The sequence below is a fragment of the Vicugna pacos genome, chromosome 18 (assembly GCF_048564905.1).
Source record: "Vicugna pacos chromosome 18, VicPac4, whole genome shotgun sequence".
Lineage (NCBI taxonomy): Eukaryota > Metazoa > Chordata > Mammalia > Artiodactyla > Camelidae > Vicugna > Vicugna pacos.
Genome location: NC_133004.1, coordinates 34,661,985 through 34,687,389, shown reverse-complemented (window position 1 = coordinate 34,687,389; position 25,405 = coordinate 34,661,985). Strand labels below are relative to the sequence as shown.

The 25,405-nt window shown below is 43.2% G+C and overlaps 2 protein-coding genes across 6 annotated transcripts in view; both read right to left on the bottom strand.

The window, feature by feature from the left end:
* LOC102537787 (S-adenosyl-L-methionine-dependent tRNA 4-demethylwyosine synthase TYW1) overlaps nt 1-25,405 on the bottom strand; it is a 195,572-nt gene that overhangs the window by 17,982 nt on the left and 152,185 nt on the right. The window contains exon 16 of the transcript XR_012061233.1: nt 6,588-6,671. The gene's annotated coding sequence lies outside the window, so the exon portion shown is untranslated. The remainder of the gene's footprint in view (nt 1-6,587; nt 6,672-25,405) is intronic.
* The window catches only part of CALN1 (calneuron 1), a 435,337-nt gene that overhangs the window by 367,474 nt on the left and 42,458 nt on the right, over nt 1-25,405 (bottom strand). The window contains exons 1-2 of one of the 5 annotated variants that reach the window (XM_072943071.1): nt 14,275-14,336; nt 6,588-6,671 (exon numbers count right to left, since the gene is read on the bottom strand). The exons of 1 other annotated variant lie outside the window; for it this stretch is intronic. The gene's annotated coding sequence lies outside the window, so the exon portion shown is untranslated. Of the gene's footprint in view, nt 1-6,587; nt 6,672-14,274; nt 14,337-25,405 lie in introns of those variants that run through there. 3 more of the 5 variants (XM_072943072.1, XM_072943070.1, XM_072943073.1) reach the window with 3 other exon arrangements.

The window sequence follows — 25,405 nt, the reverse complement described above, 5'->3', positions numbered from 1 at the left end:
GATTAACAGCTTCCCACCCACCCCTCATGCCTAATTGCTGCAGCCAGGGGAAATAAGAAACAGGAATTGAAAACAGAGTTCTCCAAGGCCAAACCAATAGGAGAGGGTTTTGTAATGTCACAGTCAAGGTTGGGAAAGAGACAGACACTCTTCCAGCATAATAAAGTCCAAAAATTATGCTAGCAGGAAGACATGAATCTTGTATGTAGATCACTGAAGTCTGTGGGCAAGAGAGTCACACCTACAGTATAAGTGATTTGTTGTTTAAAATAGTTTGGAATGATCATAGAGGAACAGAAAGAAAAAGCAAGCCTCCACCCAGAGGGCAGGGTCCTCTCCCTTCCCTTGTCTGACTTCCAGGCTCCGAGTTTCCACCTCACTCTGAGCAGCAAGTAAAATGAATGGGGACTGTAATAACTGACGAGGAGCTGGGACATTCCCAGCCCAGGGAACAGCCCCCACCCAGGGAAGGAGGAAAGCAAAAGCAGAGAGGAATGAGGATGAGAACCAGGCCCAGGTGGGGGATCTGGTCAAACAAGAGGACCTCCACCTACAGGTCCCGGCAGGGAGACTCATGCTTGTTATGACGCGGGGGTTGGAGCTTTGCACTTTAAGGCCACCATGTCCACCCCTCGGCCCATGTCCACCCCGGTTCTGTGTAGTTTAGGTTCTATCACAGAGACCCGGATTGGAGAACAGATTAGACTTTCCTTTATGTCGTGTGTTTGTGCGCGTGCACACAGGAGTGAACAGGTACTTGCCTGGCAGAGAGAAGGGACTAGCCTTCCTTGAGGTCAACATCAGGCACCCAAGACACCTATAAGGTCACTGACGTGGAGGTAAGAGGACCCCTGGAAGCGGTGTGTGTGGTACATACAATACAGTATAGTATATGTAGGAAGTGCAGGATGCTTTGAGGACACAGAGAAAGGTGACGTCTGTGTTGAGCTCTGAAGATCAAGCAGAAGTTAACCAGCAGCATGTCTGTGAAATATCCCCCACTCTCACCCGCAGACAGCAGCTACAAGCCCTCCTGTGGGTCTAGGATAAGAAGACCAGTGCAGGTCACACACCTCAGATGTGTCAGAGCCACTCGATTCCCCTGGTGAGGCCCCAGAGCTCACAGACCCTCTCACTGACCTGTGTTCCTGGAGGAGGTCTTGGTCCCTTTTCCTGGAGCTGCCAAAGTGGCCCCAATCCCACGAGCTGCACTAAGAAGATGGATTTGCAGTGTCTGCAAAGTCAGGGAGCCCCAGTCCAGAGCTGGCCCCAGCCCGGCCCCTTGTAGCCCACTGAAGGCGTGCCAGACCCCGGCGAGGCCGGCTGCTCGGGCTGCAAGGAGGAGAAGCGAGCCACGAGCTCCCGGGAGCCTGGCCAGACTCCTCGGGCCGGCCAGGCAGGTGGAGGAGGAGCTGGAGAGAGCCTGACAAAACCTCCAGAGCAGCAGATTAACTCCTGAGGAGCCACAGAATCAGCAGGGCTGACCCGAGGAGCCCCTGCAGAGCTCCCCCCACCCACCGCGGCGCCTGGGTCGGGGTGCGCCTCCCTCTGGATCTGCCCCTGGTTAACTTGCTACTCAAATCCGAGCTGGACTTCGTGCCCCACCCCTACCCAGCAACACACCCCGGGGAGAGTCCCCGGCTATGGGACTGGCTTACTCTGATCTTTCTTTTTTAAATATATTTTGTTGAGATAACATTCATACAACATAAAACCAACCTTTTTAAACTGAAGAATTCAGTAGCGTTTAATACATCCACGATGTTCTGCAACCACCACCTCTATCTAGTTGCAAACTGTTTTCAACACCACAAAAGGAAACCCTGTACCTGTTACTTCCCCTTCCTTCTCGCCCCTAGCCCATGACAACCACTGTCTGTGCTCTGTCTCTATGGATTTGCCGATTCTGGATGTTTCGTATAAATGTAATTGCATAACATGTGACCTTTCGTGTCTGGTCTTTCACTCAGCATAAGGTTTAAGGTTCATCTACGCTGTTGTGTGAAGTTTCACAACCTGATTCCCTTCTATAACCAAACAATGCTTCATTGTATGTATACACCACAATTTGCTCACCCATTCATCCACTGATGGACGTTTGGCTTGTTTCTACCTTTTGGTCCCGGTAAATAGTGCTGCTATAAACACTCAGGTACAAGGATTTGAGCACTTGTTTTCACTGCTTCGGGGTATAGATCTACGAGTGGAATTCGGTCATGTGGTAGCTCTATATTTAACTTTTTGAGGAATCGCCAGTGTTTTCTACGGTGGCTGAACCACTTTACATTCCCACCAGCAGGGTACAGAAGCTGCAAATTCTCCACATTCTCACCAACATTTACCTTCTTTTTTTCTTAATAGTCATCATTGTGGCTGTGAAGCCAGTCTCACTGGGGTTTGATATGCATTTCTTTAGTGACTGGTGATGCTGAGCACGTCTTCATGTGCTTGTTGGCCATTTGTGTGTCTTCTTTGAAGAAATGTCTATTCAAATCCTTTGCCCATTTCAGGTTTGTTTGTTGTTGTTGAATTGTAAGAGTTCTTTATATATTCCGAATCCTTATCATACATATGACTTGTCAATATTTTCTCCCATTCTGTAGGTTGTCTTTTCATTTACTTGATGTTGTTCTTTGATGCACGAAAGTTTTAAATTTTGATGAAATCCAATTTATCTATTTTTTCTTTTGTTGCTTACACTTTTTGTATCATATCTACCTCTTAATTCCCTTCATCTATTTCACCTCTCCACCCTCTCCCATCTAGCAACCATCTATTTGTTCTCTGTATCTATGAGTCTGTTTGTTTTGTCATATTCATGCGTTTGTTTTTTTTTAGATTCCACATGTAAGCAAGATCATATGGTATTTGTCTTTCTCTATCTGACTTTTATTTCATAATACCTTCGATATCCATCCATGTTGTCATAAATGGCAAGATTTCATTTACGTATGACTGTGTAATATTCCATTGTGCATATATACCACATCTTCTTTATCCATTTATCTATCAATGGACACTTAGGTTGCTTCCATATTTTAGCTATTGTAAATAATGCTGCAATGAACGTGGCAGGTGCATATATCTTTTCTAATTAGTGTTTTTGTTTTCTTGGGGTAAATACCCAGCAGTGAAATTACTGGATCATATGGCAGCTCTATTTTTAATCTTTTGAGGAATCTCCATATTGTTTCACACAGTGGCTATGCCGTTTTACACTCCCACCAACAGTGCACGAGGGTTCTCTCCTCTCCACATCCTCGCCAACACTTGTTAGTTCTTGTCTTTTTGGTAACAGTCATCCTGACATGTGTGAGGCGGTATCTCACTGTGGCTTTGATGTGCATTTCCTTGATGATTAGTGATGTTAAGCATTTTCTCATGTGTTTCATGTGTCATATGTTGGCCACCTGCATGTCTTTGGGAAAAATGTCTATTCAGATCCTCTGCCCACTTTTAACTATATTGTCTGTTTTTTTTGATGCTGAATTGTATGAGTTCTTTGTATACTTTACATATTAATCTTTTATCAGATTTATTGTTTGCAAATATCTTCTCCCATTCAGTAGCTGCCTTTTCATTTTGTTGATACTATCCTTTGCCATACAAAAGCTTTTCAGTTTTATGTAGTCCCATTTTTTTATTTTTGCTTTTGTTTCCCCTGCCTTAGGAAACGTATCCAAAAAATACTGCTAAGACTGATGTCACCCTTCCCAATTTCAAACTATACTACAAAGTACAGTAGTCAAAACACTATGGTACTGGCAAAAAAAAAAAACAAACAAAAAAACCAGACTCATAGATCACAGGAACAGAACAGAGAGCCTAGAAATAAACCCACAGTTGTATGGTCAGGAGACAAGGAGGCAAGAATAGACAATGGAAAAAATACGGCCTCTTCAATAAATGGTGATGGGAAAACCAGACAGCTACATGCAAAAGAATCAAACTGGACTACTTAAACCATACACAAAAATAAATTCAAAGTGGGTTAATTACTTAAATGTAAGACCTGAGACCATAAAACTCCTAGGAAAAAATATAGCCATGCACACTTCTGCTGTGACGGGGCTGTCTGTGGGCACGCTGGGAGGTGGGGCTGGTTCCCCCAACCAGGTCATGCGTCATGCAAGGGCTGTGGGCCTACTGGAGGGCCAGGCAGGCTTCCTGCATTACTGCCTGGTCCCCACACGGCCTAGGGGTGCTGCTACAGGTCTGACTTTGATATCACCTGCTGCGGGGAATCCTCCGGCCCGTCCCACCTGCTGGGCCAGAGCCCATGCCGGCCCCAGCCAAGCCCCTGCACCCATGCTGAGCTGAGCCAGCTCCCCATGCCCGTGCTCGCTACTCGTCACCATCGACCAAAGCTGCCGAGGCCCCGGGGGACCCGCCTGAGTCACAGTCCTCCCTGCCAATCCCCAAAGTACCCTTCCCAGTGATCTCAGGTGCCCTCTAGCCCCCCCTCAGCGGGGCATCCCACAACTAAGACAGAACACGGCTCCAGCCTTTCCAGTCCTGTCACCACTCACACTTTCACAGGGATTTCTGGCAGCATCATCAGCGTCAAAGTACGACTTTCAAAGAGTTAACATGGTTCTCACGCAAATACAGAATGAAAACACATCAAAGATTTATGTAACTTATTAATGAGGAGATCAGAGCACTGGGTAAAGCCGACTCAAAAAGCATTTGAGGAACTGGGTATTCACAGGTTTTTGAAAAAAGAATAAAGTTGTTAGGTTAGACCCAAAACTGGTTAACGTCCTGATAGTTCAATAAAGACTTTAACATTTGGATTTATCTTTCCTACCAGGCAAAAATCAATTGCATTTCCACTAGGAACAGCAAAACAAAACAAAACATCATGTTAATATGTAACTCCCCAATATCTGGGTTTTCAGCTGATGATGAACAGGGACTCACACAAAGGTACATTCCCCTGTAATTAAATGATGCTTGGGGGCCTGTACAGCAATACCCCTGTGTGATGTCGAAAGAAGATGTTGTCCTTTCTTTAACTTATTTCCAAGATATAGATGTTTTTCTTAACTCTGTGGATGGGCTGTGAAGGCCTCCGTTAGGCATTTCTCTCAGGGAAATGTCTTAAAAGGCGGGCCTGCCGAGTTTACAACCCTACAGTGACACCTCGCTTCCTTCAAGGACAAAGCCCAGCCCCTGGGAAGGACACCCACAGCCCTGCGTGCACCGAGCCTTCACCAGCCCGCCCGCTGCCACCTCTGCACGGGCACCCAGCACTCCGGCCCATGCAGACCCCCGAATACACTGGCCTCTTCCATCCTTGACTCTGCCCGAGCCTCACTGTTCCCTGAACATGAAACGTTCTTCTCCGACTTGTTCATCTGGATTATTCCTGTGCTGACTTCAGGACATGCCTCAAGGGATGTTTATTCCAGAAATTCTTCCTCGACTTGTTTAAACCTGGGGAATCCAACCCGCTCCCTAATTTGCAGTGGCAATTCTGGCTGCACTACCAATTACCAGGGTTTTAACACATGCTAGTCTTCATCCTGAGTAATTTGTTGATCTTATCCCATTTAAACCTTTCATAAAGAGTTGAGCAAAGATCCTTTCACCCCACTTTCCACGTGAAGATCACAGAGCTGGAAAGTAGCCAAGGCAAAGACGCAAACGCAGATCTTCCAAATGCGTAACTGTGTTTGTTCCTCTACTCTGGAGTGCTTTATTTTTCACGCTGTTCATGCCGATTTTCCTGAATTCAAGGAAATGAGTTTCACGGCACGTATCCCCTGCACAGAATGCCCAAGAATATCTGAAAACTGGTCAAGCCCGGCTCCCGCAGAGAGACAGGAAGGACACGGAAAAGGAGCGTCTACTGTGGAGATGCTTGAGAGCCCTGGGGATTCTGGACCTCGGCTGGCAAAGCCTAGCCCTCGGGCGAAGCGGAGGGCTGGGAGTCACTTCCTGATCGAGATCTCTGAGTACCCCCCCACCCTCCACCACAGAGAGTGCAATTCTGCAGGATGCGCCCACGTCACGGCTCAGCCGGAGCCCGCCAGCACCCTGGGGGCCTGCTTTCCAGCTTCTCTTCAAACTATTAATTCATTCATTCCACACAAAGATACTAAGCACTTAACCGTATGCCCGACACCATACTAGGTGCGGGAGGTGGAGGTTAGCAAATCATGCAGGGGCAGTCCCCTGCTGGAGAAGATGTTCTGTTGTGGGGAGAAAGCAACTCAATAAGTGCACGCAGAAATGTGAAATTACAGTTGGAATAAGTGCTCGAAAGAAAAGGTGCCTATTCTAAGACTGTGGAAGAGAAGGGCCCTGTTGAGTGGAGATCGGAAGGGGGCAGGACTGTATTAAGAGAAGCAGAGTCAGGGATGGAGGCCAGGGAGGAGAGTTCGCAGCTCACAGGAGAGTTACAGGAGACCTAACTGATGTCGCTAGAGGCCACCACCTTCTCTGCTTTTTATCACCTGGCCAGGAGACATCTCAGTGTCTACTGGTTCCTCCCAAGACAACTTGCCCCCGTCTCCAAATTCTCCTGTGGGCAATCTCCCTGCTCCAGCTGAATTCACATAACACTTTTCTTACATCCTTACCTTACCCATTAGTTTCTAAGCTCCATTAAGACAGGGATCATGTGGTATTCATCTTTAGATCCTCCTCAGGGCCTTGCACAATGCCTGGAACAAAACAGGCAGGAGATGAATGAACGTATGAATGATGATGGTACAACTCTGGGACATCTGTAATCCAGACATGACAAGCGCAGCCTGGCCCTTCTGGGCAGATTGATTTTAATGAAGGTAGCAAGCCCAGGGGAGGCCCTCGACATCTCAGAGCCTCACGAGGGTGCCTGTTCCCCATCTTCAGATGACTGCTCACCGACTCCCCCCCAAATCAGTACACTGTCCTGACACCCCAGTGTGTAGGGATGGATTGTGAGTGCATCATAAAAAACTGGTACCGAAAATAAAATCAACATTTGCAAATAATCTAATTACAATAATAAATTACAAGGGGGCATATTACAGTTTTAATTTGCATGTCCCTAAAGACTGACGTACTGATCTTTGACTCACAAGCTTATCTGCCACACATACGAGTTCTTAGTGAAGTGTGTGCTCATATATTTTACTCATTTTAATGAGCTGTTTGTTTCCTTATTATTGGGTTTTGAAAGTTCTTTACATATTCTAGATATAAGATCTTTTTAACACATATGTTTTGGAAATATCTTCTTCCACAAGTATGTTTCTCTATGTTGCCTTTTCATTCTCTTAACAGTAACTTATAGACAAATTTTTAAAATTTTGATGAATTCTAATTTATCAGTTTGTACTTGTATGGATCATGCTTTTGGTATTTAATAAAATTTTGCTTCTGTGACTGGCTTATTTCATTTAGCATAATGTCTTCGATGTCCAGCCATGTTGTTGCACACGGTAGGACTTCCTTCTTTTATAAGGCTGAATAATATTCCATTGTGTGTATATATCGCATTTTCTTTATCCATTCATCTGTTGATGGACATTTGATTCCCCTTTTATGAGGTATCTAAAACAGTCAAATTTACAGAAGCAAAACATAGATTGGCAGTTGCCAGGGGCAGAGGGCAGTGGGGGGTGGGGGTGGGAATAGGGAGTTGCTGTTCAGTGGGTATAAATTTACAGTTACACAAGACGAGTAAGTTCCAGAGACCCACTGTACAACATAGCCCCTATAGCTACAGCGTAGTGACTTAAAAAAAAAATTTAAGAGCATAAATCTCATATTAAGTGTTCTTACCACACACACACACCAAAACAAAGCAAAGGGACACAAGGAAATTCTTGGAAGAGATGGATATGTTTATAATCCCAATTGTGATGATGGTGTATCCATATGGGTATATGGATGTATACATATGTCCAAACTCATCAGACTGTATATATTAAATATGCACAGGGTTTTGTATGTAAATCATACCTTGTTACACTGAAAAAGAAAACAGGTTGTAAAGGTTTTCTCCTATGTTTTCTTCTCAAAATGTTATAATTTTAGGTTTTGCATTTACGTCTTTGATTGATTTTGAGTTAATTCTGCATATGATAAAATGCATGGATTTAAGTTCCTTTTTACATATGGATATTCAATTGTTACAGCAGTATTTATTGAATAGACTATACCAGCCTTTCTCCATGGAACTGCCTTTGCATTTCTGTTGAAAATCAATTGTCCATATAACTGTAGATGTATTTCTGAACTTCTTATTCTATTCCAATGAACTTTTGTCTACTTTCTTGCCAATGACACACTGTCTTAATTACTGTAGCTTTACAATAAGCCTTGAGATCTGATAGTGTTAGTTTTCAAACTTTTTTTTTTCTTTCCAAAAAGGATGCCTTTTATTTCTTTTTATTACCTTATTGTGGCCAGAACATCCAGTACAATGTTGAACAGAATGGTGAGCGTGAACACAGTCATCTTGTTCCTAATATTAGGGGAAAACATAGATGCCCTGTATCAGGTTACCTTCTGTTCCTAGTTTTCTGAAATTATTTTTCAGGAATAAATGTTGGATTTTGTTATAAGTTGCAATGGTTTATTTTCAAATGTTAAACCAGCCCATCATTCTTGGGATGAACTCCATTTGTTTGTTCTCATTATATATTGTTTGGATTTGCCAAGAATTTGTTTAGAATTTTTGCATCTATATTCATGAGGGATATTGGACTGCAGTTTACTTTTTTTTTTTTAACAATGTCTTTGTCTTGTTTTGATATCAGGGTAATTGGCTGGAACATAGTCCCTCCCTTTCAATTGTCCAGATGAATTTGTATGAATTGGTATTATTTCTTCATTAAATGTTTAGTACATTTCACCAATGAGGATGTTTAGACCTGGAAATTACTTTGTGGGAATGTTTTAATCTACAGACTCAATTTCTTCACTAGACATAGGGTTTTTCAGGTTACCTATGTCTGCTTCAGTGGGCTTGGATAGTTCATCATCCAACAAATTTGTCTTATATCTATATTGTCAAACTTGTAGGCAAAAAAAGTAGTTCATAATACTTCCTGTTATCCACTTCCTGTCTGTAGAATCTCTAACGATGTTACCTCTCTCATTCATGATACTGACAATGTACGTATGTCTTCTTTCTTTTTCTCCTGACTGGTCTGGCTAGATGTCTGTCAACTTTGTTGATCTTATTAAAAAAAACCAACTTCTGATTTCATTGATATTCTGTACTGTCTTCTGTCTTCCATTTTACTGACTTTTCATTCTGATCACCATTTCCTTTTCTTTTAACTTGCCTTGGATGTATTTTGCTCTTTGTTTTCTAAAGTCTTAAGGCGGAAGCTGGGGTTCCTGATTGAAGACCTTTCTTCCTCTCTAACATAGGTGTTGTGTATGTCCCTCTAAGTACTGCCTGAGTAGCATCAAACAAATTTTGATACGTTGAATTTGATTTTCATTCCATTCAAATGCTAATTTCATTTTTTATTCCTTCTCTGACCTATGGTTTACTTAAAAGTGTTATTTGTTTTCCAAATAGTTGGAGATTTTCAGAAGATCTTTCTGGCACTTAGAATTTAACCTAATTTCTAATTCAATTCCAGTGTGGTCATAGAACACATTTCTATTACATGGATTCTCTGAAATTTATTTGAGACATATGTTTTAGAAGTGTCATACAGATCAACTTGGTTGGCAGTGTTTCAATCTTCTGTATCAGTATCGGTTTTCTGTTTACCTGTTTTCTCAAATATTGATATAGAAGTATTGAAACCTTTGATTATAATTGTGGATCTATCCATTTTCATTTACAGTACAGTTTCATCTGTTTTTGCTTCAGATATTTTGAAACTTTGTTATTAGAAGCATAAACATTTAGAATTATAATGACATCTGGATGAACCCAATCTATTATTATAAAATCAACATTTTTTAAACTGCTGGGAATACCCTTTGCTCTGGAATCAACATTTTCTCATATTACTATAAACACACCAGCTTTATTTTGATCAGTGTTAGCATCATTTACATTTAATCTCTTTGGATTTTTATATTTAAGTGTGTTTCTTTTAGGCAGCACATACTTAGGTCTTGCTTTTTTATCCAAACTGAAAATCTCTGCCTTCTTACTGGGGTGTTTAGATCATTTACATTTAATATGACTACTAATATGATTAGGCTTGAGTCTATCATCTTGGTATTTGTTTTCTATTTGTTCCATTTGTTCATTAGTTACTTTTCCCTCTTTTTCTATCTTCTTGTGGATTAAGTGAATTTTTTTATGATTCCATTTTACCCACTTTGTTGGCTTTGTTTTGCTGTTTTAGTGGTGGCTTCATGGTTTATAAAACATACCTTTAACTTATGACAGTCTGCCTTTAAGTGCCATTAGATCACTTCATATGCAATGTAGGAGTGTTACAGTTGTATTCTAAGCCCCCACTCCCAGCCTATCTGCTACTGTTGCCACATACTTTACTTTTCCACATGTAAAGCCAACATTCCATTATTCATATTTTTGTTTAAAGTCAATACATTCTTGATTGATTTAAATAGTACAGAACAGTATTGCATATATAAGTAGTTACCACTTCTGGTGTTCTCCATTTCTTTGTGTAAACTCACGTCGCCTTTCAGTATAATTTTTCTTCTGCCTGAAGGAATTCCTTAGACATTTCACAAATTTGGAGTCTGCTGGTGATTGTTTCAATTTTCTATATCAAAGAACTCTCCCGCTTTCATTTTTGAAAGGTATTTTGCTTCTAGTGTGAAAGGTAATTTTTGGTTTGTTTTTTGCTCTTTTGTATTTTAGAGATGCTGTTCAACTAGCCTCTCAACTACCTTGTTCCTAAGAAGAAATCCATTGTTGTCTTTATCTTGTTCTTTTATATGTCACATATCTTTCTCACTCTGCCCGATTTTAAGGTTTTCTCTTTATCACTGGCTTAAGCAGTTTATGATACATCTTGGTGTAAATTTTTTTCTGTGTTTCTTGTGCTTTGGGCTTATTGAGCTTCTTGTATCTGTGAGTTTGTAATTTTTATTAAATTTAGAAATTTTCAGCCATTACTTCTTCAAATATTTTTCCACTTCATGAAGGAGTCGCTGCTTCTTGGTCTCCAGTTACACATTTATTAGATTGCTTCAGCTCCCAACAGTTCACTGATGCTCTGTTCCCTATTTTCCTCTCTTCTCTCTGTGGTTCATTTTGGATAATTTTTATTGTTATATCTTCAAGTCACTAGAAAAACACTTTTATCTTGAAATGTCTAACTGGCCATTAATCTCATCCAGTATATTCTTCACCTCAGACACTGTCAGTTTTATTTCTAGAAGTTTGATTGCTTTTTTATTGTATCTCCCATGTCTCTACTTAACTTTTTAAACATACTGAATACCATCAATATGTTTGGTATTAATTTGAATACAATTAATTCAATGTCCAATCTGCTAATTCTAACATATTTGTCAGTTCTGCATTGGTTTTGATATTGATTTTTCTTCTCATCCTTCACACGCCTGGTAAATTTTTACTGGATACTAGACACTGAATTTTACCTTGTTGGATGATGCCTATTTTTAAATTCTTATAAATATTCTTGAGGGTTTTTTTTTCCTGAAACATGGCTATTTGGTAATAGTTTTATCTAGTTGGGTCTTGATTTTAAGATTTCCTGGGTGGGCCCAGAGCACTGATTAGAGCTAATTATTGTACTGAGGAAAGACATTTTGCGTGCTCTACCAAGTAGCTCATGAATCACGCAGTTTTCTGTTCTGGCTGGTGGGAGTAAGCTTTATCCCCAGCATCTGTGACTATCAAGCACTGTAACCTCTAATCCTTTCAGATGGTTCTTTTACCAACTTTGGGTAGTTTTCTCACACCCATGCACCAGTTAGCACTCAGCTGAATTCTTGGGGGCTGTCCTCTGCAGATCTCAGAAGTCCTCTGAATTCGAGCCACTTTCATTGCCCCAAACTGTCAGCTATCTCTTCTCAACACAGCGAGTCTGCCAGCTCTGCCTGGCTTCCCCCTCCCTGCAGTGCTGCCTGAATACTCTCTCCAAGGAGCATCCAGGTAGTTACAGGGCCCACCTCATTCTTTTCATCTCTTAGGGATAACTGTCACTTTTGGCTGATGTCCACTGTCTTGAAAATGTTATGTCTATAGATATATAATTATATATATATCCATACAATTATATATATACATTTATATATGGATGTGTGTGTGCGCGCATATATATGCTCCCTTGAGTTAGATAGTTGGTTGGTTGGTCATTTAAGGCTGGTTAGTAAATCTGGTCCCTGTTACTCCACCTTGATCAAAGCGAAAGTCCTATACTTTCATGAGCAAGAGAGAAAGGGGTGATTCATACCTGGCCTGCAAGACAGGCAAATAACCCATGGCTTCTCTTACCTATGTCACCATTAATAGTTGTGATCATGAATCATCACAGAATTTATTTTGAAATTGTTCACTATTTTAAATAAAACATTACAAAATCTATCAATAAATCTCATTAAAAATAAGGAACTGAAGAAAGTTTAAGTGGTGCCGTCTACAAACACCTTGTGCACAAGCTAGACTGACTTATGGTCATTCTGTGCAATTTGAGAGTGAGCTGTTAGTAGACCAGATATAGATATAATAACAATGCAAATGAAATTCTCAACAAAGGAACGATGGTAAAAATATATGTAAATCTCTAAATCATATCCTTTTTTTACCACACAGTAAGATGCATTTATGCTGTCATTTCACTGCATATAGTGAGTAAAAAATAAAATTTAATGTTTTTAAACTTTTATTACCACCATTTATTTTTCCTTCATAGTCTTCCTTCATTCAACAAATATTCATTGACTGCCTACTACTGTACTATGCTAGTAGACTTCCTTATAAGAACACCATATTTAATTATTTTAATGGCTACTTTAATTACAAAGTTAGGAAATGCATCTGGGGCAAGTTTGTTTTTGCTTCTATAAAAGGCACGACAGTGGCCCGGATATTCCCAGGAGCGCAGCGCACAGGTGTACACTCTGCGTCATGCATGCACCACACGCAAACACGATCTTCATAGACGCAGATGTGTCTCTATTTGCTTTCTGATGTGGGTCAGGGATGGATAAAGATCTGCAGGGATAGACGAGTTGGGGAGAATATTATGAAAGGAAGAAAAGATGAGTGGGCACAGGATAAAGATCCGAGTAGGAGGTTGTAAAGGTTTGACACATACGACAAAGACGGAGAAGCTGCTTCTGGACGTTGACTTTAGGGAAGAAACCACACCCCCACCCCCCACCACGGGGGATGAGAAAGTAAGACCAGCAGGGAGGGCAGCTGGAGCATGAGTTCAAGGTCGAGTACTCTGGAAGCTGCTGGAGGTTAGAGGGTCCAAGTCTCACTCCCCCTTTTCTCCAGGATTCCAGGTGATAACAGCACACACACACAATGGGGCAGGGGAGGGGCAGATGGCTACCAGAGGATCATCATTATTAATGGGCCAGGTGGTACCCATGACTCCAAAGAACAGGGCTCGGTGCTAAATTGTGAGCACCCGTGCCTTGGGCCACATTCCCAGTGGGTCCCTCTTCCCTGCCCGCCTCATGGAGGATCACAGGCTGGCCTCACACACGCAGTTACTTCTCAAAACTGGCCCCTGCGCTGACCCGGGTGCTTACTCAGAAGCCGAGGAGACGCCGTGGACTTTTACCCGCCCAGGAGGCAGGCGGTCTGGGTGGATGCGGTGGAATACTTTCTGCTTCTGAAGCACAGTGACTCGACCCCCCAGAGATGTGGATCAAGGACTGAGGGGTCCTGAGAGCACACCAGCCACCGCTGCCCGTGGGAGGAGCCAAGGAAGCGGCGGGAACGGGTGTGGAGGTTTTCACCCCAACCCTCCTCCTCCGGGACACAGACCAGAGGGCGTCTCCTCTTTGGAAACACGCACAAAAAAGGAAAAATCACTCCCCGTTTACCAGAACAAATCATTCGAGCTTCTCTAACTTCAATTCAAGACACACTTGCTGAGCACCTGTGCTCCCAGCCCTCCTGAGGCTTCGATTTCTGACACAATCTTATCTGTTAGCAGTCTTGGCAGAAGTCAGAAAGCAGAGTTTGGAGCTTTTTATTTTTTTTTTAAGTCACATTTTCTTTATACCGTTTTTCCCACAGCTTAAGCCCGATGTCCTCTGAAGTTGAGGGATCAGGCCCAGGACAGCCTAATCTCAAGGAAGAGCCTCTCTCTATTAAAGTGGCTGAATCCCATCGACCTGGCTCACCTGCTGGAACGGCAGAACGAAATGCTGCTTCTTGGCTGTTTGCCTCAAGGGAGCCTCTTGAAAGAGCCTTTATTTGATGTTCCTGAAAACTGGAAGGAACAAAAAGACAGGGGGTGGGGTGTGGCGACAGTGTGCTCCAGGACTCAGTGAGGATGGGAGGGGAGCTGCCCTATCCAGGGGACGGGTCCACGTCACAGCCTCAAACTGCCCGGGCAGGGGCATTTGCATGTATTGCTACCTCGTGGGAGAGTCCGGCTATATTCCCCGCAGGGACCCCATGCAGACCCTTCCCCAGTGCTCCCCGGTTCCAGGGCTGCTGGGACATGTACCCCAATGCCTCTGTCGTCCCGGTGTACGCCTCAGGTATCAGGGAGCCCACACGTGGCCAGATCTCCTGGCTCCTACCCGGCTCTCTGGACAGCCCCGTGGAGATCGGCTCAGATACAGATAACCCTCTTGGGTCTTTGTTTTTTAGACAAATGAATTGCAAATAAAGCTTCAAGAGATTAGGGACTGAAGAAAGACTTAAAAAAAGAGACGGTCTTCTCCCTGCCAGATAGAAAAAGACCCGCCACGCTGGTAGAGTGCCCTAGAATCCTGCAGAAATGCTTTATCTACAGTGCGAATTTCTGCAGAGATCCATCACCTAAGGACCCCCAAGGGCTGGGGGTCTGGTGCGTAGAAGACCTCCAGAAAACACAATATGATCACAGTTACGCAGGGATAAGACAGGAAGCCTGGCAGAGAACACGACAAAACGTTAGGAAATTAGATTACATACAACGAGGACCCTGGAGTGGGCCAGGCTTGGATTTTCATCTCAGCTCCGCCGCTTACCGGCTGTGCTGCCGGGGGCATGTTGTCTAACGTCTCCAAGCCTCTGTTTTCGTCTTTGCGGAGGGAAACAAGAGCACGGACTTCAGAGAGTTGTTGTGAAAACTACATTACGTAACGTTTGCAATTACACAGCAGAGTGCCGAGTGCTTAAAATAACGCTCAAAAATTGGAAACGATTGACTGTTGTGGCTTCTGGGTGGTGAGACTCTGGGTAATAAGCTTTTCCTTCTACTTTCTTGCATCGGCCCCACTCTGCACGAGGAATGCGTTACATATGCCGAATCACAGCTCGGCAGCCTGGCAAGAGTTGCTTCCACCTTGTCTCATTCAGTAAGGCTCCGCACTGGGTCTTCAGGCTGGCTGAGGGAACCCTGCTCCGTGCAGAGCTGGCTGCAGTGGGGAGGGAGTGGGATAATAGGAGCCGGCGGGGCAGAAAGGAAGGTCACTGCAGACAACTGCATTGTTTTCCCCTCACTGAGTGACCAAAGACCCTGAAAGAACACCAAGCATCATTTTTGTGCAAGTAGAAAACACGGGATGCTTTTTCAAGCAGTACGTCATCCCAGATGCTCTAAGCTACAGTCCCTTCCTGCAAACAGCACACAATGGGCAGAATTTTCCCTTTGAACTAAGATATGGGGCAAACCACGGGGGCCAAGCAAGAGCTCAAGTGGTCAAAGGCAGCTTCTCCAGGGCCCTGTCATCCCCGCCAACCGTACCCTCCCCAGGGCACAAAGGATCAGGCACCTAGGCTGGGCAGTAGGCAGAGTAACCACAGATTTTCAAACTACAACAACTGCTAACAGCAGAGATAGCAAACAGGTAAGAGACCGGTGGAGATTCAGCACCTTTACTGTTGGGATTCAACAGTTAAACTACGTTCGTTCCCAAGAGTGTAAACCAATAAACAGCTGATGGAATTTAGAAGTGAGGATGACCTGACAGTTCCAAGCCTTGATTCCCATATGAAATTCGATTTACTGACATACCCAAGGTCAGAGAGAACTCAGAGAGTGATCTCGGTCAATTCAAACAGCAGAGGCAGGACCAGAAGCCAAGCCCCCGAATTCCCAGCCAGGGATGCTTCCTCTAACGATGGATTTTGCTTTGTCTCAAATCGCTGAGACTGTTGGTTCCAAGTGTTCCTGGAGGTCCGCACTCCAGGGGCTGTCACGCAAACTGGAAGAAGGCAGATCTTGGATGCAAGCTGGGGAAGACTTGGAAGCACAGCCTTGTGACCCGTGTTGTCCCAGGGCTGCTGTTCCCCACAGCCGCAGGCTCTTGCAGACCCCTAGCAAATGCCAGCAGGGCTGGAGGGCACTGTGCCAACCTCTAGTGGCCGCCCCATGGCTCCGGTAGTGGGACTGGTGATTGGAACGAGAACACTGACTTCTTTCTTTCATTATCCGTGAATGGGGACGACGGGCGAGCCCTCACAGCACCACGGCAATGATCACAAAACTGACTGCAAAGCCCTGGAACGGTCATGTCCCTACATGGGTCCCTGCTGGCACGTGCCATCCAGGGTGCACGGGCAATCGTGTGTTCCGTCCTTGGAAAATCACGATTTCCATCACTGGTGACCAACTTATTTTCAGAGACTAAATCAAGGGAATAACAGGATGAATGTAAAAATGTAGCTGAACATTATTCATGATTTTTTTAAAGCTTTGAGATATAATTCATACACCACACTATTCACCCATGAAAAGTATACAAGTCAATGCTTTTTATTAGATACACATAATTTTCCATCATCACAACCTAATTTTAGGGCACTTTTATCACCTCCCAAAAGAAACTCCTCACCCCTTAGCTGTCAGCCCCATCGCCCCATTTTCTCCTGCCGTAGGCAACCACTAATCGACTTTCCCGCTACAGATTTGCCTGTCTTAGACGTTTCGCAGAAATGGAATCACAATATGTGGTCCTTTGTAATTGGCCTCTTTCATTTAGCATAATGTTTTTAAGGCTCATTTACACTCTGGATTAACTCTTCTTTTCCTAGTTCTTGCTGCATCTTGTCTGGCTCTTTCAGGGCTTTCGGGGCCACCCTCAAATATTTTGGCTACCACTAGAAATCAGAAGGAAAATAAATTCTATGTATTCAAACTTTTCGCGTGCTAACGTAGGTGACGCTGTATTATTTCTAAGACGAGGTAAATCAATTTGTGTATCTGTATCAACAGCCACTAGATACCTTAGCTTCGGAAATGTTCAGCTGTGTTTTGTGGGTGTGGTTTTCTGGTCCTATAGGAAAACAGGGCTTACTGCAAGAAACTATTATCCCCCAAATAACAGAGCCATGGAACTTGGGGAAATGCCCTGTTTCAACAGATGAATTTCCATGCATCTCAGGGATGCATTATACTGCCCTCTGCTGAGTACTATGCCAGCAAGACTAAAAATCAGAATATGAAGGGACATCAGAGGGCCAGAGGATCTGCTTCTGACAAACTCACCTTTATTTGTTCATTATTCAAAGACCATTTAAAGGGCACCTACACTGTGTCAGGCACTGAGCCATTAGTAATATAAACCTGGGCAGTGATCCTTGTCCTCCAGGAAATCCTTGACAAGAGAAGTATTTTCAGTCACATGCCAGGACTGCAGCTCCACACAACCTCCCCACCGTCAGAATTCGCTGGACCCGGACGCCACCCAGAACACTTGTCTCTGGTGCCATGTCAAGGGCAACCCGAAGGGAGGTGGTAAAATGTAAAAACAGCATAGATCCTCAGGGCTAAAGAGAACTGAAGTGAGAGTCCATCATCCCAAATCTCAAAGGTTATGTGTAACAAATCACCCCCAAAAACCAAGTGGCTTAGAACAATAATAGTAATGTATTCTCTCTCTAAGTTTCCACGCGCAGGAATACAGGAGCGACTCAGTGGGCCATTTTGGTTCAGGGTCTCTTGCAGGGTCAGAATCATCTGAAAGTCTGACTGGGGCTGAGGGTCTGCCTCCGGGGGGCCCACTCCTACGGCCAGCAAGCTGATGCTGGCAAGATTATTCGCCTCCTCATGGCCCTTCCTCAGGGCTTTCTGAGTGTCCTTACCGCATGAGGGCTGGCTCTCCCCAGAGTGAATGGTACAGGAGACCCAGCTGAAAGCTGCAACGCCTTCTATGACCTGATCTTACTAGCCACCTACCATGGCTTCCACCATATTCTGTTGGTCACAGAGCCAGCCCCAATTCAGCACGGGAGGGACCTACACAAGGCCACAAAGTCACGAGGCAAGAATCATTGAGGGCCATCTCGGAGGCTGGCTACCACATCACTATTCAGTTTTCTTCCATTTCCCACCCTGAAGGTCAAAGTCCAAACGCCTAGCTATTGTCTGAATGCCCTCTTTAAACCACCTGGTGTTCATTCAGCCACTGCCTGAATCCTTGTGGGCAGGAGCTCAAGGTCCTCCAACTCTGACCACTCCGTCTTCAGAGGGCACTGACCTCCTCTGCACACTGAGTCAGCTCCTCCTGCGTGCTTCAGACACTTGGCAACAGCGACCATGTTCCACCAGGAAACACTGACGAAGAGCTACTCAGCATCAGGCCCAGCGTGACAGCTGCTGGGGATACAGCGGTGAACAAGTTACAGCTTTTGCCTCCAAACAGCTCGTTCTGGTTTAGTTTCTTCACTGGTCCAACAGGCCCACACCACACCCCGTGCGCAAGGGACAAGAGTGTCTATCTTCTCTACATCTGATCTCAGAGGAATCTCCTCTCTTTTGCCAAAGCTCTTCTGGTAGCAAATAACAGAGAACAACACTCAGATTGCTTCAAGAAAGCAGATAAATGTGAACAAGAATTAGGAATAAAGTTGCTCCAAAGCTGAGACAAATCTTTATTGTTCTTAAAGTATAGTTTTAGAGACCAAGAACTGATGTATGGAAAGCAACACTTTTTTTTTAACATTGCTCTAACATCTAGCATCCTTCCTAACTCTTACTGTAATTGAAGTTTTTTTCTATAGATTATTTTGGAATTTCAAATCATCTGCAAATAACTCAAGTCCTGTTTCTTCCTTCCAATTCATACATCTTCTCTTTTTTCTTGTTTTATTGCACTTGTTAGGATCTCTAGTGTAATACGGAATAGACGTAATGATAGTAGACATGACTACCGTATTTATCATTATCTCTGATACTGGCAGGACAGCCTGTATCAGATGAAACCCACCTGCTGATGATAACAATAAACTATGGACATAATTACTATAACTGTAATGTCCTCAGAGAATAACCAAAATCAGGCAGAAATTAGGGGGACATAAGCCTTGGAAGAATGGAAGTAAACTCTGTGAGATTCACATTTAACCAGCTTTTCTGCTGGAGGCATTCCTCAATCCGCCTGGAGCATGAGGACTGAAGTTCAGTCAAACATCAAGCTATTTCTTGATTGTCTAATTTTAAGTATTAACTTCTGACTTCCTAATGTGGAAGATGAAGATTTTAACTTTCTTATAAATCTTCCCTCATCATCCCAACATTGTTCTAATTTTGGATTAAACCAATATTGAGTACCTATACAAACACTATTCATGGCTGAGCACTGGACTGTGGAAACAATTTCTATCTTATGCAACATTTTCTTTACCTTGGGGTGACTCATGGTTGTCTCACTGCTCCATTTGCTTGTTTTCTACACCCATCAGTAATTGTACGTAAGTGTATAACTCTGGCTGTGAGTTATTCTAAGTGGCGGGTGGACTTCAGTGTGTTCATTTGTACTTAACACCCCTGGTTTCACTGCAGTACCCTGGCCCGGTGACTCTGAGTCCAGATTCCCTTGAGATGAAGCTTTCCAAAGAGGAGTCCTGCCACGTTCTGCTAAGGTGGACAGCGTCACCACAATTGCAGCGTGTGGGAGAGGACATGGAGATTCAACTTCTTACAGATTTTCCACCAGTCCTTCTATTTTGAACCCAAGTTGTATCCTCCACTTTCAGAGATACCTGTGGCTTTCTGGAGTTCAGACAGGCAACTCTGTGTTACATTTAGCCTTTCCCTCTGCAAGCTTGAGTTTCAGTTTTCTCCAATTTGCTGAGTGCCTTTCCATTTGTTCTTCTTATTTCCAGCGTTCCATACCTTGTTTCTATCATGACATCTCCTGGAAACTGATTAAGCCAGTAACCTTCCCTGAGTCTGCTTCCCAATCTATTAAATGCTCTGCTCGGCAGCACCTGGACGCACATCCCACAGCATCCTCAGTTCATACACATCATCCCAGCCCCCTTGTGCTGTGAGGATCTCTGAGGGCTTACAGCCAGAGCTGAGGATGTGCTAGAAATGCTAATGCTTGACTTCGGCTGTAAGTCAAGGTGGAAATGTCTTGGTTTATTAATGGCTCCCAGAGAATTGTACAAAAACTTTTTTCAAACTTTTTGTTACGGCTCCTAGTACTAAGAATTCTAGAAACAAATCAAGTCACCCACAGAGGGGATGAAGAAGGGAGATGAGAAGAGAAAGAAAACCAAAGGGGAGAAAGGGGGAAGTGCAGGGAAAGGGGAACACACGGGAAATGGACTGTCGTTCGCTGTGTCTGAACTCCCCACGAGGATGCCCCCTTCCCTCATGACACGTCCCATGTGGGTAGGCCCCCCATCGGGGTGAAGTCCTCGGGTGGCCACAGTCGAGGCTCAGGCCGAGACTCCCACAACATAAAGGTTAAGGTTATGACGGCAAACTGCTCTGCTTGACTTAGAGGGTCATAAATCTCCTGCGTCTTTGATTCTTCTTACCCTCTTGCTGATAAGTCTGTTCTCATGATGAAATATTATTCCACAAGCCCCGCTGGCTGACGGATTAGGAAACGTACAAGACTAACTCCAGTGAGTCCTTTGAAGTGGATCAAAACACAGGCTTCATAAAAACGGATGTCATCCAGGGTCACTGTTTCAAGGCTGGCAGCATAATTTTCTTTCATAACATAGGTCTCCACTTGGTACTTCAGATGGCTTTGCCCCTGTCTGCAAGCGAAGCTCCTGCTGCCTCCCAGAGCAGCTCACGGTGCACCCTCTCCCTCCTGCCACACAGGTGTGGACCGTGCAGGGTCTTGCCCCATAGCTCTGAGGTCTTGGAAGGAAAGGTGGAGGTGATACCAGTCACTCCAGGCCCCCTCCATATGGAAATTCAGGTAGGAAGTTCACAAAAGGCACCTTGTAGGAAAAAATGCGTTATATGGGAGGGGTAGCAGTTGGGAACTGAGAATGGGGGGGGCCCGCACCCATGGATCTTCGGTCTTCTGAGCATTAAGAAATGCCAGTCTTTATCACTAGTTGCCAGTCTCTGCTGACTGCTGAGTAGAGGGACCCTAGAGGGCCTGGGGGCTGGAAATCCACTGAAATAGCCACACTGGGTTCGCTCTCCTCCCAGCATGCCTTAGAGGTCTTCCTGGGAACCAGATGTGCCAAAAGCAAACTTGGAAAAACAGAAGGGGGATGGAATGAAGTGAACCTTCGGTCAAGCATTTGCCCAATGTTTTCCAGGCTACCTATATACCCAGACCTCTGAGAAACTCCCCTACTATTTTCCAGTGGCTATATCCAGAATCCTCAGCACAAATCTGTTCTAGACAGGGCCTCAGGACCACATCCCAAGATACTCCATCATCCCCAGATCCAAGTACATACCAGGAAATGACAAAAGTTGTATTAAACCATTACACAGGTCACTAGGGATTTTTTTTTGTCAGAAAACTAAGCTTATAACTAATTAATGGGAAGGTGGAATTGAGATACCCCAAAATAAATCTCTATGCTTATAGTCAATTGATTTTCCACAAAGATGCCAAGAAAATTCAATGAGAAAAGAACAGCCTTTTAATGAACCATGCTGGGAAAATTGTGACACATGATGGACAAAGATGAATTTGGACCCTTTTTCCTAACACTACAGACAAAAATTAACTCAAACGAATCTAAGATCCAAATATGAGAGCTAAAACTATAAAGCTCTTAGTAGAAGACAGAGGAGAAAATCTTCATAATCTTGGTTTCTTAGATATGACACCAAAACCACGAGCAACTAAAGAGAAAAAAAAAACAGATGAACTGGCCTTCTAAAACGTCTATGCTACAAATGGTACCATTAATAAAGTAAAAAGACAACCCACAGGATGGGAGAAAACTTTTGAAAGTCACATAACTGACAAGGGACTTGTATCCAGAGTATTTGAGAAACTCCTACAACTCAACAGTAACAAGATCAAAACTAGGCAAGCGATCTCTTCTTTCTCCAAAGAAGAGATACAAAGGACCAGGAAGCACACGAAGCGATGCTCAACATTATTAGTTCTCAGGGAAACAGAAATCATAACCACAATGAGATATGGCTGCACACCCACTGGGATGGCTACAATACAAAAGACAGATACTAACAACTGCTGGCTTGGACGTGGAGAAATCGCAGCCCTCATCAAATGCAGGGGGGAACGCAAACTGGTGCAGCCCCTTTGGCCAACAGTCTGGCAGCTCCTCAAAATGCGGAACATGGTGTTACCATGTGACCCAGCAATTCTACTCCTAGGGATGTTCCCAAGAGAAATGGACGTCTACACAGACTTGCGTCTGAGCGTTCATAGCAGCATTCTTCTTAATAGTCAAAAAGCGGGAAAAAACCAAATGTCTCTCAACTGCTGAATGGATAAACAAAATACGGCATATCTGTGTAGTGGAATACTATTTGGTAATAAAAGAAAATGAAATACCGATACATGCTGCAATAAATCTCAAAAAGATGCTCAGTAAAAAAAAAAAAAGCCAAACTCATCAAGAACACATCTACACGGACTGTCCAGGAAATGCAAATCTATAGAGACAGAAAGTAAATTAGTGGCTGCCTACGACTGAGGGCAAGAATGCGGAGCAAAGGAAAGTGGGCATGAGGTTTCTTTTGATGAGACGGGAATGTTCTAAAATGAGATTATGGCATCGCTGATATTGTGTAAATATACTAACAATCATTTAATTGTACATTTTAAATGAATGGGTTTTATATAACATAAGTTACATTTCAATAAAGCTATTTTTAAAAAGTAGACAGGCGCTGTATAATTGCAAAAGCAGCCGAAGAGCCCAGGACCAATGGCCCTTAGTCTTTTATTGATTCTTGTTAAAAATCATCACCTACGTGCTTAATGGTTCACAAAATTGTGGGGAAATCCTGCACATTAATGACCGAGTTAAAAAGGGATTCAGAAGAGTGAACTCCGAATGTGAAGAGGTATTAGTCATTAACCCCAGTGGTGCTCAAAGTGCGGCTCCTGGAGCGGTGGCATCAGCTTTACCGGGAACAATACAGGATTTGGGAGCCCCACTGAGTCACACCTCCCAAATCAAAACCCCCGGGGGTGGGAACCAGCAATCCGTGTTTTCACAAATTCTCCAGGTGATACTGATGCCTGCTTAAGTTTGAAAATCAATGCCGGCTTCAACCGTTTCACTCCCTGCTTAATGTGACTGTATCAGAGATGGGGCCTTTAAGGAGGTAATTAAGGTAGAATGAGGTCATATAAGGATGGGGCCCTAATCTGATAGGACTGATGTCTCTTCCTAAGAGGAAGAGAGACCAGCAATCTCTCCCCGTGCATGCAGAGGAAAGACTATGTGAGGACACAGCATCTCTGGATGGATGGATGGATGAATGAATGAAAAAAGAGCCATGATGTGGGTCTGTTTTCATTTGTAGCTTCAGTTCTGGGGGAATTTTTGGAACCGTTTCTTTCCTTATGCGCACCCTTCTTTTTCTCTGTGCTCTGTCTCTAGAACTTCCATTATTTGGATGTTGGACTGCTTCAAGTAGTCCTTGCATTTTCTTATCTTTTCTCTCCTGTGTTCCATCCCCTTTTGCTCTACTTTATGGGAGATTTCTTAATTTTATCTCTCAAACACTACACTGAGTTTGTCATGTCTTCTGTCATGCTTTTAAATTTCCAAGCGTTCCTTTTTGTTCTGAGTGTTCCTTTTTTTTTCAGTAGCATCCTGTTCTGTGCTCACTTAATGAATGTATTGTGCTCTCTTACTTCTCTGAGATTATTAATGATTGTTCTTTTTAAAGTTTTCTTTTTCCTGAATTGTCTCTGTTTCCTCCTAGGTGCTTGCTGGTTGGGTGTTTGTGCAATAATTTTTCACATTAGAGCACTTCCTTAGCCTGATGTTTTCTTGGTGTTCGACTTTTGTTGAGAAACTGGGGACCAAGATTCTGGCTGGAATCCGTGAACCCTCAGACCACAGCCTCGCATGGAAGGTGGTCCTGATTGCACCACTTCCTTGGAAATACCCAGGTATCGGGATCCGTTTTTTTTTCATTTTTCAGTTTTATTAGGTAGAATTGTTACAATTTGCCCGCACATATATGATATATTGCATGTAAATACATATACACAATATATTGCACGTATTTTAAAAATTTACATATATGTACTGTTCATTGTTTCTAAGAACATTTAGAGCTTTAGCTTTTTAAATGCACATAGTTATCAAAGGAATAAAGCCAACCACAAAATAAGAATTAATTCAAAAAGATACTTACACCGCACTATTAACAGCAACATTATTTATAATTGCCAAGATATGGAAGCATCCTAAGTGCACATTAATAGATGAGTGAATAAAAAAGATGCAGCATATATATGTGATGGAGTACAACTCACACAGGAAAGAAGGATATTTTACCATTTGCGGCTCTTCATTCACTTTTTTTTTTTCACTTCAAAAAAACCAAAATTTTATAACTGGCATAAACATTTCCATTGCATAAAAAACAACAAAATACCTAGGAATAAAGTTAACCAAGGAGGTTACCTATACTCTGAAAACTGTAAAACCCTGATGAAGGAAACTGAAGATGATACAAAGAAATGGAAAGCGATCTTGTGCTCTTGGATTGGAAGAATCAACATTATCAAAATGGCTGTACTTCCCAAAGCAATGTACAGATCCAGTGCAACCTCTGTCAAAATACTCACAACACTTTTCACAGAACAAGAACAAACAATTCCAAAACCTATATGGAACTATAAAAGCTCCTGAACTGCCAAAGCAATCTTTTGTAGGTCTTTTTTCCCCCTTCTCTTTCTTCTTTTTGTTCTCTTTTCTTATGGTTTGATGACTAGAGAAGGTCCTTTAACACTTGTTGTGAAGCTGGTTTGGTGATGCTGGATTCTTTTAGCTTTTCTTTATCTGTGAAGCTTTTGATTTCTCCATCAAGTCTGAACGAGAGCCTTGCTGGATAGATTATTCTTGGTTGTAAGTTTTTCCCTTTCATCATTTGAAATATATCTTGCCACTCCC